Source organism: Grampus griseus (assembly GCF_964374135.1).
Source record: "Grampus griseus genome assembly, chromosome: 4".
NCBI classification, from domain to species: Eukaryota; Metazoa; Chordata; class Mammalia; order Artiodactyla; family Delphinidae; genus Grampus; species Grampus griseus.
In genome coordinates, this window is record NC_138997.1 from 3634772 (window position 1) to 3652156 (window position 17385).

Genomic DNA, 17385 nt, shown 5'->3' on the forward strand with positions numbered 1-17385 from the left:
TCTTCAGGAAATGTATTTTTTCTTAGATGTGCATGTCAGTTTAAAACTGTTTTAATCCACAATGAGACTAAAAAAATTTGTTTTTCAGCCGAGATATTTAAGTCAACCAAAGGAATTAAGAATTGATTGAACCAGACCTAACAAATGAAGAGGAAATAGGCAGTCTACCTGAAAAAGAATTCAGAATAATGATAGTAAGTTTGATCCGAAATCTTGGAGATAGAATGGACAATAGAATGGACAAAATGCAAGAATCAGTTAACAAGGACCTAGAAGAACTAAAGATGAAACAAGCAACGATGAACAACACAATAAATGAAATTAAAAGTACTCTAGATGGGATCAATAGCAGAATAACTGAGGCAGAAGAACGGATAAGTGACCTGGAAGATAAAATAGTGGAAATAACTACTGCAGAGCAGAATAAAGAAAAAAGAATGAAAAGAACTGAGGACAGTCTCAGAGACCTCTGGGACAACATTAAACGCACCAACATTTGAATTATAGGGGTTCCAGAAGAAGAAGAGAAAAAGAAAGGGACTGAGAAATATTTGAAGAGATTATAGTTGAAAACTTCCCTAATATGGGAAAGGAAATAGTTAATCAAGTCCAGGAAGCACAGAGAGTCCCATACAGGATAAATACAAGGAGAAATACGCCAAGACACATATTAATCAAACTGTCAAAAATTAAATACAAAGAAAGCATATTAAAAGCAGCAAGGGAAAAACAACAAATAACACATAAGGGAATCCCCATAAGGTTAACAGCTGATCTCTCAGCAGAATCCCTACAAGCCAGAAGGGAGTGGCAGGACATACTGAAAGTGATGAAGGAGAAAAACCTGCAGCCAAGACTACTCTACCCAGCAAGGATCTCATTCAGATTTGATGGAGAAATTAAAACCTTTACAGACAAGCAAAAGCTGAGAGAGTTCAGCACCACTAAACCAGCTTTACAACAAATGCTAAAGGATCTTCTCTAGGCAAGAAACACAAGAGAAGGAAAAGACCTATAATAACGAACCCAAAACAATTTAGAAAATGGGAATAGGAACATACATATCGATAATTACCTTAAATGTAAATGGATTAAGTGCTCCCACCAAAAGACACAGATTAGCTGAATGGATACAAAAACAAGACCCTTATATATGCTGTCTACAAGAGACCCACTTCAGACCTAGAGACACATACAGACTGAAAGTAAGGGGATGGAAAAAGATATTCCATGCAAATGGAAACCAAAAGAAAGCTGGAGTAGCAATTCTCATATCAGACAAAATAGACTTTAAAATAAGGACTATTAAAAGAGACAAAGAAGGACACTACATAATGATCAAGGGATCGATCCAAGAAGAAGATATAACAATTGTCAATATTTATGCACCCAATATAGGAGCACCTCAATACATAAGGCAAATACTAACAGCCATAAAAGGGGAAATCGACAGTAACACATTCATAGTAGGGGACTTAAACACCCCACTTTCACCCATGGACAGATCATCCAAAATGAAAATAAATAAGGAAACACAAGCTTTAAATGATACATTAAAAAAGATGGACTTAATTGATATTTATAGGACACTCCATCCAAAAACAACAGAATACACATTTTTCTCAAGTGCTCATGGAACATTCTCCAGGATAGATCATATCTTAGGTCACAAATCAAGCCTTGGTAAATTTAAGAAAATTGAAATTGTATCAAGTATCTTTTCTGACCACAACGCCATGAGACTAGATATCAATTACAGGAAAAGATCTGTAAAAAATACAAACACATGGAGGCTAAACAATACACTACTTAATAATGAAGTGATCACTGAAGAAATCAAAGAGGAAATCAAAAAATACCTAGAAACAAATGACAATGGAGACACAACGACCCAAAACCTGTGGGATGCAGCAAAAGCAGTTCTAAGGGGGAAGTTTATAGCAATACAAGCCCACCTTAAGAAGCAGGAAACATCTCGAATAAACAACCTAACCTTGCACCTCAAGCAATTAGAGAAAGAAGAACAAAAAAACCCCAAAGCTAGCAGAAGGAAAGAAATCATAAAAATCAGATCAGAAATAAATGAAAAAGAAATGAAGGAAACAATAGCAAAGATCAATAAAACTAAAAGCTGGTTCTTTGAGAAGATAAACAAAATAGATAAACCACTAGCCAGACTCATCAAGAAAAAAAGGGAGAAGACTCAAATCAATAGAATTAGAAATGAAAAAGGAGAGGTAACAACTGACACTGCAGAAATAAAAGAGATCATGAGAGATTACTACAAGCAACCCTATGCCAATAAAATGGACAATCTGGAAGAAATGGACAAATTCTTAGAAATGCACAGCCTGCCAAGACTGAATCAGGAAGAAATAGAAAATATGAACAGAACAATCACAAGCACTGAAATTGAAACTGTGATTAAAAATCTTCCAACAAACAAAAGCCCAGGACCAGATGGCTTCACAGGCGAATTCTATCAAACATTTAGAGAAGAGCTAACACCTATCCTTCTCAAACTCTTCCAAAATATAGCAGAGGGAGGAACACTCCCAAACTCATTCTACGAGGCCACCATCACCCTGATACCAAAACCAGACAAGGATGTCACAAAGAAAGAAAACTACAGGCCAATATCACTGATGAACATAGATGCAAAAATCCTCAACAAAATACTAGCAAACAGAATCCAACAGCACATTAAAAGGATCATACACCATGATCAAGTGGGGTTTATTCCAGGAATGCAAGGATTCTTCAATATACGCAAATCAATCAGCGTGATACACCATATTAACAAATTGAAGGAGAAAAACCATATGATCATCTCAATAGATGCAGAGAAAGCTTTTGACAAAATTCAACACCCATTTATGATACAAACCCTGCAGAAAGTAGGCATAGAGGGAACGTTCCTCAACATAATAAAGGCCATATATGACAAGCCCACAGCAAACATCATCCTCAATGGTGAAAAACTGAAAGCATTTCCACTAAGATCAGGAACAAGACAAGGTTGCCCACTCTCACCACTCTTATTCAACATAGTTTTGGAAGTTTTAGCCACAGCAATCAGAGAAGAAAAGGAAATAAAAGGAATCCAAATCGGAAAAGAAGAAGTAAAGCTGTCACTGTTTGCAGATGACATGATTCTATACATAGGGAACCCTAAAGATGCTACCAGAAAACTACTAGAGCTAATCAATGAATTTGGTAAAGTGGCAGGATACAAAATTAATACACAGAAATCTCTGGCATTCCTATATACTAATGATGAAAAATCTGAAAGTGAAATCAAGAAAACACTCCCATTTACTATTGCAACAAAAAGAATAAAATATCTAGGAATAAACCTACGTAAGGAGACAAAAGACCTGTATGCAGAAAATTATAAGACACTGATGAAAGAAATTAAAGATGATACAAATAGATGGAGAGATATACCATGTTCTTGGATTGGAAGAATCAACATTGTGAAAATGACTCTACTACCCAAAGCAATCTATAGATTCAATGCAATCCCTATCAAACTACCACTGGCATTTTTCACAGAACTAGAACAAAAAATTTTGCAATTTGTATGGAAACACAAAAGACCCCGAATAGCCAAAGCAATCTTGAGAACGAAAGAAGGAACTGGAAGAATCAGGCTCCCTGACTTCAGACTATACTACAAAGCTTCAGTTATCAAGACGGTATGGTACTGGCACAAAAACAGAAAGATAGATCAATGGAACAGGATCAAAAGCCCAGAGATAAACCCATGCACATATGGACACCTTATCTTTGATAAAGGTGGCAGGAATGTACAGTGGAGAAAGGACAGCCTCTTCAATAAGTGGTGCTGGGAAAACTGGACAGGTACATGTAAAAGTATGAGATTAGATCACTCCCTAACACCATACACAAAAATAAGCTCAAAATGGATTAAAGACCTAAATGTAAGGCCAGAAACTATCAAACTCTTAGAGGAAAACATAGGCAGAACACTCTATGACATAAATCACAGCAAGATCCTTTCTGACCCACCTCCTAGAGTAATGGAAATAAAAACAAAAATAAACAAATGGGACCTAATGAAACGTCAAAGCTTTTGCACAGCAAAGGAAACCATAAAGAAGACCAAAAGACACCCCTCAGAATGGGAGAAAATATTTGCAAATGAAGCAACCGACAAAGGATTACTCTCCAAAATTTACAAGCAGCTCATGCAGCTCAATAACAAGAAAACAAACAACCCAATCCAAAAATGGGCAGAAGACCTAAATAGACATTTCTCCAAAGAAGATATACAGACTGCCAACAAACACATGAAACAATGCTCAACATCATTAATCATTAGAGAACTGCAAATCAAAACTACAATGAGATATCATCTCACACCAGTCAGAATGGCCATCATCAAAAAATCTAGAAACAATAAATGCTGGAGAGGGTGTGGAGAAAAGGGAACACTCTTGCACTGCTGGTGGGAATGTGAATTGGTTCAGCCACTATGGAGAACAGTATGGAGGTTTCTTAAAAAACTACAAATAGAACTACCATATGACCCAGCAATCCCACTACTGGGCATATACCCTGAGAAAACCAAAATTCAAAAAGAGTCATGTACCAAAATGTTCATTGCAGCTCTATTTACAATAGCCCGGAGATGGAAACAACCTAAGTGCCCATCAGCGGATGAATGGACAAAGAAGATGTGGCACATATATACAATGGAATATTACTCAGCCATAAAAAGAAACGAAATTGAGCTATTTGTAATGAGGTGGATAGACCTAGAGTCTGTCATACAGAGTGAAGTAAGTCAGAAAGAAAAAGACAAATACCGTATGCTAACACATATATATGGAATTTAAGAAAAAAAATGTCATGAAGAACTTAGGGGTAAAGCAGGAATAAAGACGCAGACCTCCTAGAGAACGGACTTGAGGTTATGGGGAGGGGGAAGGGTGAGCTGTGACAGGGCGAGAGAGAGTCATGGGCATATACACACTAACAAACGTAGTAAGGTAGATAGCTAGTGGGAAGCAGCTGCATGGCACAGGGATATTGGCTCGGTGCTTTGTGACAGCCTGGAGGGGTGGGATAGGGAGGGTGGGAGGGAGGGAGACGCAAGAGGGAAGACATATGGGAACATATGTTTATGTATGACTGATTCACTTTGTTATAAAGCAGAAACTAACACACCATTGTAAAGCAATTATACCCCAATAAAGATGTTTAAAAAAAAAAAAAAGAAATTAAGCAGATGGTCAAGGAGCAATATAAAAAAAAAAAAAAAAGAATTGATTGAGAGCTCACCAATTGACCAATAACTTGCTAACAAGATTATAAAATGATAGGCAATGGTGATTCTTCTATTTTGCTCTGCTGATGTTCTGGTGTTTTGAAAAATATTTTCTATTCTATTGCATATTCCAAATTAAAAATCCGGGAATTTATTTGGAATAATTATATGAATTTTCATTCTGGAAAAATCTGGATAGTAACATATTTCAGGTCTTCTTATTCACAGGATTATAGTAATAATAATAAAAATAAAACATCAAAAGGTTTGATTCCCACCTCCAACAATTGTAGATAGCTATGTGATTGTTAGGCAAATGGTCGTCTAACCATAGGTTAGTAATTTCATATATGAAGATCACACATACCAAAGAGAATGGAGGTCGTGGGGATTAAACATGGTAACACATGGGAAAATGCCTCTTACAGTGCCTGACAGATGGCATATGATTAGTTCAAGTTGTATATCAATTCTTCTGTTTCACTTCCGACATGGTAAGTTGTTTTATTTACAGAACACTTTCCTGTAAGCCATCTTATTTTGCGGTTGGGATTTTGGTAAACTGGGTGGTAACTTTGTATTTTTGATGTAGTTCTAGATTCCTAGATTCCTAATGGAAAACAGTCCATCCTTCTCTTTTCTTCTTCTTTTTCCCAAAATTGTTAGAATGAAAGGAGCTAGAACTCAGCTCTATGCTATAAAGAGAGGAAGGAGAGTGTAGCAGTAGCTTATAGCCATGTCCTGCTTCAAAGGTAAAGACCAATCAATGCAGGTGGTAGATGATGTAAAACGAACATTCATTCCAGCATCACAGTTACATAACATAAGGTCTGTTTACCAAGTTCCAGAAGGAACAAAAGTGATAAGGCTGGTAATTGAAGTCAAATCAGCATTTAAAATGGAGAAATGAGATCAATCCAACAATCTAAAATTTTAAAAGAATGAATATAACTTGCTTTATGGGGCTCCTAAGAATAAATGGCGTAAGTACCACATGACTTAGAAGTGCTATGCATGAAGATGATTTAGGAATTATACTAGTTTTCTGTCACTGCTATAAGAAATTATCATAAACTTGGTAGCTTTAAAAACACAGGTTTTTTACCTTACAGCTCAAAGGTTAGAAGCCCCCAAATTTCTCTCACCTTCAGAGCGACAAACCACACGAAACTGAGCCAGAGATAAATGTATCATGAAGAAAACTGATTACTCTCTTTATGACACGAGAATTTTAATGCATGTTTACAATAACTAATGTACTCTGCTGCAGGACATTAATAAAGTTGCTTTTTTCAGGCTAGAGTGTCGTGATGCTGTAATCAGAACATGCTTTTTTCCCTTTCTTCAGCTTCAAATGCAAATTCGTCATTGGGCTGACTTCTAATAATTGCAGTGTTTCCTGCCTTGGGCTTATGAGAGAAGCCTGACAAAATAGTGTTTGCTTAGGCAGTAATTTAGACTTATTTGTGATTACTATAGCGATTACTATAGCCACAAGGTATAATTTTACTTTCTTATTTAAATTTTATGAATTTGAATGTGTTTTACACTAACTTTTCCCAATAAAGTCCAAAATGAAACCAAAAAAAAAAAAAAATCAAGGTACCGGCAGAGCTGGTTCTCTGGAGACACTGGGGGAGCATCTCTTCCTGCCCTTTTCCAGTTTCCAGGGGCTGCCTACATCCCTTGGCTGTTGGTTCCCTTCCAGCAATAGCATCACCCTGACTTCTGCCTTTGTGGTCACATCTCCTTCTCTGACTCTGATCCTACTGCCTCCCTCTAAAAAGGATCCTGTGATTACATTGGGCCCAAGCAGCTGATCCAGGATAATCTCCTCATCTCAAGTTCCTTAGTCTCATCCCACTGCGGAGTCTCTTTGCCATGTAAAGTAACACATTCACAGGGTCAGGGGATTAGGAAGTGACATCTTTAGGGAAGGGGTGTTATTCCGCCTACCACAAGGGGTTTGGGGGGATAAGTACAATACAAAACTACCATGGAATTAAGTATAAGTCAATATGACATCAGGCTTTCAGTGACAGAAAAACAAATGTGTTTTTTTGTGGTACGCGGGCCTCTCACTGCTGTGGCCTCTCATGCTGCGGAGCACAGGCTCCGGACGCGCAGGCTCAGCGGCCATGGCTCACGAGCCTAGCCACTCCGCGGCATGTGGGATCTTCCCGGACCGGGGCACGAACCCGTGTCCCCTGCTTCGGCAGGCGGACTCTCAACCATTGCGCCACCAGGGAAGCCCAAAACAAATGTTTTTTTAATGGAAGAAGCAGGCCATTAAATCCAGCCCAGCTCTGCTGATCACAGAGCTTCTTACAGAAGACTGGGGCTAGAATGATGAGTGGACCTAAGAAAAAGATATACGGTTGTTAAAATTTGAAAAGGTTTGTGAACAAAAAGAGGATACAATGCCTTTCCTCAAATATTTATAAGGATGTCTGTCAAATGAAGGAAGGACTATTGTTCTGTTAAGGGCAAAGAGCTAGAAACTGCACGGTAAGCACAAATTGCAGTGTGGCAAATCTTTCAGTCAACGTGAAAGAAAACATATTTCATTCCCTGGAGACTTTCCTTTTCTACATATCTTCAAGCTTGGAGCTTGCCAAACCCTTTATGGGCATGTGGTAGTGGACATTGAAGCATCAGATAAGAAGTTGGGTCCAACTACATTAATTTTGAAGTTATTACTTTCCAAAATTTTATTTTATTATTTAATATTGCTATCCTCTGACTTATATTTAGGAGATTCACTCTAGAGTTTATGATTATTAGATTTTTTCCATCTAACAATTTGCTTGATATAAGTCAATATTGATCTTAAGTAAGAAATCTTCAGTCAGGGGGTGAGTGAATCAGAAATAAAACCAAAGGATCTCTATAAAAACTTATACACTGTATCATAAATGAGAAATTCATATTTAACTGACACAATATAAGGTAAAGATTCACGCTTTGAAAAGTCCATACAAATGATAGAGGAGAGCTTTAATGTAGTTGTAGCAAAGAAGAAAATCGGAAACAATTTGTTTGCAAGTACATAAGAGGGCCACACGGTGAATGAGAATTGGATCTGTTCACTTTTGTAAAACTGTTGCAAATACTGTGTATAAAATATGTTATTAATCCACTGAGAGGAGGAAGTACAGATGATGTCACCTAAATTTATATACAAAATAATGTATTTATGGATTATTTTCTTTGATGGAAATAAAATAACTGTGTCCCTTCAATGACATCACTGAATTTTGAGAAACAAGTTGAATTCTGTCTCCAAACTACAGAATCTGAAATGCTGAGGGAATTTTCTCTGTCTGTCTGCCTGTCTCTTTCTCATTTTATCTTAATTCTTAAAAGCACAACTTAAAAACTAACTGTAAGCTTCAAACCCTAAATGTAGTAAAAAGGACAGAAAAGGAAGAAAGAAAGAAAGAACGTAAAGATATGCTTTTTAAGTCTTTTTAATACAAAAATTACTTTGATGAGTAGTAAGGGAAAAGTTAATAACCAAAAAAAATCACTTGGCAATTAGGAAAATAAAGATAAGAAGTTCTGAGTACACTGAAAAAGAAATAAAGAGTGAAAAAAACATGATTAAAAATTGCAGAAAGATAATATTTGTTATTTTTTCATAAAACATTTTTTATTTGTGATGAAGAATTGCCTTATGATTCTTTAAAGCTTGAAGAGCTGGAAAGAATTAGGTGTACATACAAAGAAGAAGGAAATTATCCAAAAGATACAACCAACTAAAAAGAAAATAGAAGTTAAATGGTTAAAATAGTCAAATAGGTAGAGAAAAGACAGCATAATTTAAGTATCATATGTTATTTATATCTAAAAGTCATATTTATCTACTAGCAATTTTAAATTTTATCTCAAAGTTTTTTAGAAAAAAGAAAAATTCACAGTGCTTCATAGCAAACAAGAAAGGCCTGGATGACAAAGAGACGGTCCAGCCAGGTTAGGGATACAAAAACATATTTTTCAAGTACCTACATAAAAGTTGAACCTTGACATGATAAAAGGATGCACGCTTACAGTGGAAAAGCATCCAAGAGCTGTTTCCAGTGGAGAATGAAGAATTAAATTAGCTTCAAAACTACAAGCAGATCATTCTTCTCTTAAAAGCATACAGCATCTCTTCTAACGTTATACTCTATTTCATCAAGGAAGACTCCAAACTACAAAACCAAGAGAGAAGCCAGATTCCATCCAAGTCCCATATCTGTCAAGCACATTCGTTCTATCCAGTAACTAAGAGAAGAGACCAAGACTATCACATGTCAATCTGATTTGCCTTTGTTGAAGTTAAGAAAGAACTGACTACTGAATATAACCATGTTTTAACATGTTTCTATTTAAAGTCCAAAATCTGATAAGTAAAGATAAAGTAACATGTCTTATGGCTGCAAATACCAAAGTGTCCTAGAAATGATCCCTTTAGTTTAAAAAAAGATGTGTCATAGGGGTTTCCCTGGTGGCGCAGTGGTTGAGAGTCCGCCTGCCGATGCAGGGGACATGGGTTCGTGCCCCGGTCCGGGAGGATCCCACATGCAGCGGAGTGGCTGGGCCCATGAGCCCTCGCCGCTGAGCCTGCGCATCCGGAGCCTGTGCTCCGCATTCTTCAAAATTATTTATGCAAATCATTTTTAAACTATGAAATAAATCTTGAAAATGCTATAGTGACAAGAATTTAAACCAGCCCTTTGGAAGGATAGTATTTTATACCACTTAAAAAAAAAGAAGCAGCTTATGGTTGATTGTAAACTTCCTTTGGAGACAAACAATATTTTTCAATTTGATTTCCTTTATCATCATTGATTCAGAAATCAATTCTGCATGTGTAACCTGTTAAACATGAGGTGATCTTTAAACAAAGAGGCTCAAAGTTACTACTGGAGTGGAAAGAGGGGTTGAACACTTGATACTGTACAAGAAGCAGAGTTAAATTCCTGTGTGACGTGCAATCCATTTACCTTTCAAGTCAATCATGGAGTAATTCTTTCTGCCAGGAATAATTTAACACAGCAAAGAACTCCAGCCTCTAAAACACATGCACACAAAAAAATCTAGAGATGAAAGAACACTGAACCATTTGGGTAAGGTGTTGTCATTCATTTCTTGGTGAGAGGAAACTGGGGATTTGTATTAGATATCACCTAAGTGGTAACCTGAGTGCTCAGGAAACCTGATGCTCCAGGCCCAGACTCAGAGGTTCTGACTCCACATTGTGACAAATGTATAAAAACTATGAAATCTTAACAAGCCTTATGTCTCTTCGGATACTGTTATATTTCACCTAAACTCAAGAACTGAAGTTATTTTCCACAAGCAAAGGATTGACATGGATGCAAATATGTCATGAAGATCTTTTACAGGTGGAATTTGGAAACACATGTGTTTAACACGCGGTGCAAGCAATTATATATTGCCTCCAAATAGACAGACCCGTGGGTAGGTTATGACAACAGATGCTCTTTTCACCTAAAGACATTAATCTTAAGGAAAAGAAAGCATTCATCAGTTATACTGAGCAGGTAGCACTTTCCTGATATCTCCGCCCCCTGGTTGCCACCTGCAGAGCAAAAACGAATTGAATTTTCCTTAGAATGCTCTTATGACGGCAAAATGAACACTGGTCAACTAAAACCGAATGGTTAAAAAGAATGTAAATTCAACGCATTGCCGATTTACCGCATTGAGTTTCCTAGTCCTGATTGGGTTATTTCGGATGTTCATTTGAAAATGAGCTCCTATTTCTTATCTTTTGTTTTACAGATAAGGATACTGAAACCAGGGATAAAGCTCAGAGGGAAAGGTGACAAGAATCCAAGGTTTCTAGTATTTTGTCTTAATTTTTAATTTTATGAGGAAATCTAATTTCAAAGGTCCTTTCCTATAAAAATTGAAGGTCATACTTTTTTGGTTGTCCAAACCCCACTGTCTGCCTAACCACTCTTCTCACCAGCTTTGTTGTCAAGATATGGTAGAAAGACCATTGGTGTAGAAAAATGTTTAAGTTGTGGGGATTCTGTTGCTGACTCATAGTTTTCTAAAGGTTAGTGTGATGGTTATTTACTATCTACTCCCTGCTGGAGGAGATTGCACACTAAATTTCAGACTTTGGGCAGGAAGGCAATAGAGAGAAAAGCCTAAGGGACTCACTAGAGGGGAATGAGGAGGTGGGAAGAGGAAAGAAGAGACTACCTATTTTCAGTTTTTAATAAGTGTTTTTCCAGAGCATGGACACTGCTGCTTCATGCTCCACTTCCTCTGGGCACTTCCAGCACTTCCAGCACCAGCTGTGCTGCAGCCCCTCAGAGAGACGAGGACCAAACCATTCGATCACCTTCAATGGTTCCAAGCTCTCATTTCACATTCCCACCCCCAGCCCTCCTACCAATCTGTCTAAGCCCCAGCTATGTAGAGGGAAAGTCTCCAGTCCTGCAGGTAGAAGTTGCTGCCTCCTGTAATCACTCTATCTGGGGTATCTCACATGCAGAAAAAGATTAACTCAGCAGCCCTGGAGTGCTCAAACCCTGCACATTCACAGGAAGGTCCTGTCTTTGGTCCTGGCCCTTGGCTACCTCCAGAGATGGGTTCTGAGCACTTGGAATATTCTGCTTGATAAGATTATTTTCTTATGTCTGAGGTCTTAGAGCATGAGATAACTGTTTGATCAGATAGTCTATGCTAACATTGTGATTTGGGGTAAACACTTGTTTTTGTATGTCTGAGGCTATGGGGCTTGAGGTACCAGTTGGATTAGATAGTCTATGCTAACAATGTGATTTGTAACAAATGCCTGTTTTTGCTCTGGGATGCTAAAGCTTGAGCAGCTGAGGTGAGTCACTGCCTGCCTGCTTGCCTGCCTGACTCCCTAAAAATCCTTGTACACAAGGTGATGCCGAAAACTCAGCCTCTGTGCACTGGTGCCGAATCAAATCTTGGAGACGGAGTCTTGGGTGAAGTAGAAAAGAAGAGCTTTATTGCTTTGCCAGGCAAATGGGGACACAGTGGGCCTGTGCCCTGAAAAACTGTGTGTCCCAACCCGGAAGGATTTGGTGAGGAGTTTTATAGCAATGGTTCAAGGGTGGGGTTGCTGATAAGAATCAGGGTGTGTGCAGGGCCTGCACTCCTTTAATCTGGTCTCAGGTGGTCCCCTGATGAGCTTCTTGAGGTTATCAAACTCACCTCTGGCATTAAGAGTGCTTCATTAAGTAGTTAACATCTTCCATTTGTTGGGGTTTTTATTATAGCTCTGTAAAGAGCTCAAAGGTATTGTTCTGTGTATCCCTTAAAAAGGAGCCAGGACCTGCCCCCAGGCTGCACTGTTGTTTCTTGGCTGCCCCTCCCTTGTCTCTGCATCCCCTCCCTTCTCTGATTAGCAACTGTTCGATTCTGCCCTTTGGAACTCAGGGAAGATCATGGAGGCTGGAGCCTATTTCCTACAAGCAAGAAACTGGGGACACAGAAAGGCTTCTGCGCCCAGAAGCCCCACAGGGTCCTGCTGGATTTCACAGGGCTTGGTGAGCTTCCTTGCCCATGCTGTCACTTCATGACTGGGAGGATGAAGTGCGTTTGTGTGATCTCACTGGGAGACGACACATGGAAAAGTGTGCCTGGTTTCTCCTGGACTTCACTTCGTCTTTTCCCCTTGCTAATTTTAATCTGTGTTCTTCTACTGTTATAAACTGTAACCATGAGAATAATGGCTTTCCTGAAATCTGTGAATTGTTCTGCTGAGTCATCAGTCCTGAGCATCGTCTTGGGGACACCTGACACCCCTCAACTTCTTGTTTGCTCTGTCAGCCTTGATAACATCTGTGTGACAAAGCTTTGAATTAAATATCCACTGTATTTGAAATACTTTGAATGTCTTCTATTCTCCTTATTGGACATTGACTGATAAATGGCAAATTAATTAGCATCTTCAGTGCACAATTCCTTATAGATGTAGTGAATGACTTATAAGTGATAATCTCTATGAGTCTGTACCTCCTTCCCCAGAAATAATTTTTTCTCTCTTTCTCACTGTCTGGGGCATGGACCATTTATGTCTCAAAGAAAAATCATTTTTAATATTTTCTTATTCCATCTTCTAAGAGAGAAGGTTACATTATCTCCTAAACTAATACAACAGAACCCAGCTCCTCAATCCAAATTTCAGAATTGTTATTTCAGATACCTCCTCTTTTAATTTTTCTCCAACCTTCTTGAGGTATAACTGTATATATTTAAAGTGTACACATGACGATTTGATACAAGTATACTCTGTGAAATGATTACCACAATCAGGTTAATTAACACATCCATCACCTTACATAGTTACCTTCTTTTGCATGTGTGTGGTATGGACACTTAAGATCCTCCCTCTTAGCAAATTTCAAGTGTACAGTACAGTATTATTAATTACAGTCACCATGCTGTATGTTAGACCCCCAGCACTTACTCACTTTATAACTGAAGGCTTGTACTGTATGACCAGCATCTCCTCATTTCCCCCACCCCAGCCTCTGATAGCCACTTTCTACTCTTTGTTTCTGTGAGTTTGCTTTTTTTAGATTTCACACGTGAGGTTATACAGTGTTTTCTTTCTCTGTCTGGCTTATTTCACTTAACATAATGCCCTCCAGGTTCATCCATGTTGTTGCAAAAGGCAGGAATTCCTTCTTTCTCATGGCTAAATATAGTAATATTCCATTTTCTGTGGAATCACATCTTCTTTATCCATTCATCCATCAATAGGTACTTAGGTTGTTTCCATATCTTTGATATTCTGAGTAATATTACATGGGAGTGCAGATGTCTCTTCGAGATACTGATTTTGTTTTCTTGGGGTATATGTCTTTTTATTGTGGTGATGGTTTCATTTGCTATTGTTGGGCTGCACCCTGCAGACCTACAAGCCCTGTGCATGCCCAGCTTCAAGAATGAAGAAAGAGCCCAGAGTCAGCAACTGAGACATCAATGGTTTAATGGATGGGGGATCTTACACGTTGAAGCAAGGTCCTGGAGTGACACTGCACCGTGTGCAGTGCATGGTGGGCAGGACATGGTGTCAGTCTTTGCTCCGGGGGAATGGGGAGATTGCCAGTTACAGGGGAATTGATGTCAGGTTGCCTCATCGGTTACCACGGAAACCAGCAGAGGGGCATGCCCCTCATTGCTCCTTTGAGAAGAGCAATCATGAACTGGGGCCTGGGGCAGGCACATAGGAAGGTCATTCATGTGAGTAGGTGTAGGTGAAGCAGGCACTGGTCGGGCAGGGGATGGACAGAGAGCAAGAGGACAGCCACCTTGAATGGCCTGACCATACATCTATGCAGAAGCCTTTTAGTTTGATGTAGTCCCACTTGTTTATTTTTGCTTTGGTTGCCCTTGCCAATCTAAAACCTTACCCCCTGTTTTCTTCCAGGAGTTTTATGGTTTCCACCCTTCTGTTCAGGTCTTTGATCAATTTTGAGTTGATTTTTGTGTGTGGTGTAAGATAAGGGTCCATTCTTTGGTGTGTGGATTTTCCCATCCCTTCACTTTCTATGTCCTTAAATCTGAATTGAGTCTTTTGTAGGCAACATACAGTTAGGTCTTTTTTTAATTCTTTCATCCATTCTAGATCTTTTGTTTGGAAAATTTAATCTATTTATATCGAAGGTAAGGACTTACTAATGCCAACTTAATAATTGCTTTGTGGCTGTTTTCTAGTCCTTTGCTTCTTTCTTTCTCTCTGTTGTCCTTCTTTGTGAATTAACAACTTTCCAGAATTTTATGTGTTGATTCCCTTCTCCTTATATTTTGTGTATCTACTGTAGGTTTTTGGTTTGTGGTTACTGTGAGGCTTACATATAACATCTTACAGTTATAATAGTCTATTTTAAGCTGACAACAACTTAACTTTGATAGAATACAAAATTCTACCATTTTACTTCCCTTCCACACACAAACATTTTATATTTTGTTGTCACAACTTAATATTTTCATATTGTGTATTCATCAACAAATTATTGTAGCTGTAGTTATTTTAATACTTTAGTCCTTTAATCTTCATAGTACAAATAAGTGATTAATACACCACCATGTTACAGTTAGAATACTCTGAATTTGACTATGTGCTTACTTTTAACAGTGTGTTTTATTTTTTCAGATGTTTTCATGTTATTAGTTAGTGCCCTTTCTTTTCAGTGTGAATAACTCCTTTCAGTATTTCTTATGTCAGGTCTAGTGGTGATGAACTTCCTCAGCTTCTGTTTGTCTGGGAAAGTCTTTACATCTCTTAAATTTCTGAAGTAAAATTTTACCAAGTAAAGCATTCTCAGTTGGCAGTTTTTCCTGCAATTTGAATATGTCATTTCATTCTCTCCTGGCCTGCAAGTTTTCTGCTAACAGTCTTATGGGGATTTCCTTCTACACGAGGAATGTTTCATTCTTGCTGTTTTAAAAATTATCTCTGTTTTTGATTTTCGAGTATTATTATGTCTTGAAGAAAATTTCCTTGGGCTGAATCTATTTTGGGACCTGTGCGCTTCAAGAACTTGGAAGTCCCAATCCTTCCTCAGCTTTGGGACGTTCTCACACATTATTTTTTCTTAAATAAGATTTTTCTCCTTTCTACCTTCCCTCTCCTTTGGGGACTTTAATAATGCGTAAATTATTTTACTTAATGGTATCCCATACTTCACATAAGCTTTCTTAACTATTTTTTAATTACTTTTTGTTGTTCTCCTCTGACTGGATAATTTCAAATGACCTGTTTTTGAGTTCATAGATAGTTCTTTTGTTTGATCAAGTCTGTTGATTCTATTACATTTTTCATTTCATTCATCGTATATTTCACCTTCAGATTTTGTCTGGTTCTTTATATGATTTCTATCTCTCCATTAAACTTTTTGTTTTGTTTATGTATTGTTTTCCTGATTTTGTCTAATTGTCTTTCTGTGTCTTCCTCATAGGCCACAGACCTTCCTTTAAACAATTATTTTTAATTTTTACCAAACAAATCACAGATATCCATTCCTTCGGAGTTGATTACTGGAGGATTATTGTGTTCCTTTGGTGGCATCGTATTTCTTTGAGTTATCATATTTTTGGAAGTCTTGTGTTGCTGTCTTTGCATTTGAAGAAATCGTCACCTCCTCAAGTCCTTACTAATAGGCTTTGGAAGAGAAAAAAACTTCTGTCACCCTTGCTAGGAATTCTGAGGCTTTCTGTATCTTTCCTATGGGTATGCCTGCCCCATACTCTGTTCCCTTTTCATGGGGTATTGTTAAACTTGCACGCCTTCCTGAGATCCTGTAAAGTCAGGCCAATTACTGAAAGCCTCCCATTTGCTTCCTCCAGAGTGGTGCTAAATTCTCAAGTTTGTGTGCTGTCTCCCAACCCTGCAGAGTGGGGCTGGCTTTATGTGTATACTAACTACCTGTCTGCAAAGGCTCATAGTCACAGTTCCCAAGGCTGTGCACAGGAAGCTAGCCAGGAGGTGCATGGGTGATCACTTGGGATGCTGGGGGTGCCCTTGAGCCAGTGTTGGGGGATCTCAAGGTGAAGCCACCCCAGAGGCTCATAGGCAGGCTTCTGGGTGAACTCCAAGAAGTACTTAGCAGCATACGCATCTCTTCCATGCTCTCTGAGCTCTCTGGCGGCTGCTACCTTAGCCTTTTCTCACCCCCGTCGTGCAGCTCATCTCTGTGCTCCAGATGGAGAAGAGAAGTGGGCCTCTTTGGCAGCCTCCTGCATGGTTGTGGAAGCCGGGCACTCAAGCACATGCCCTGACTTTACCACGTGGGCGAAATGGCGGGCTGAGAGGTTCTGTCTTTGCACAAGTTAAGTCAATACGTTTAATCTTTTATATAAAATTCGCGTTTCTCATTGTTTAATGTGAACTTTTAGAACTCAACAGTGTTAATGTTTAGAGTTAAGAATAAAATCCTTAATTAGTTTAAGTGGGTAGATGACTTTCTGGGGGCAGAGACGAGGCACAAGCCTGGGAGCAGGGTGATGCAAGTACAGTGAAACGGTCCCTCTTTCCCTCTTCAGTGCATACAGTCTTGAATCTTTTTGTTCCAGTGGTGTGCTGGAGCTTC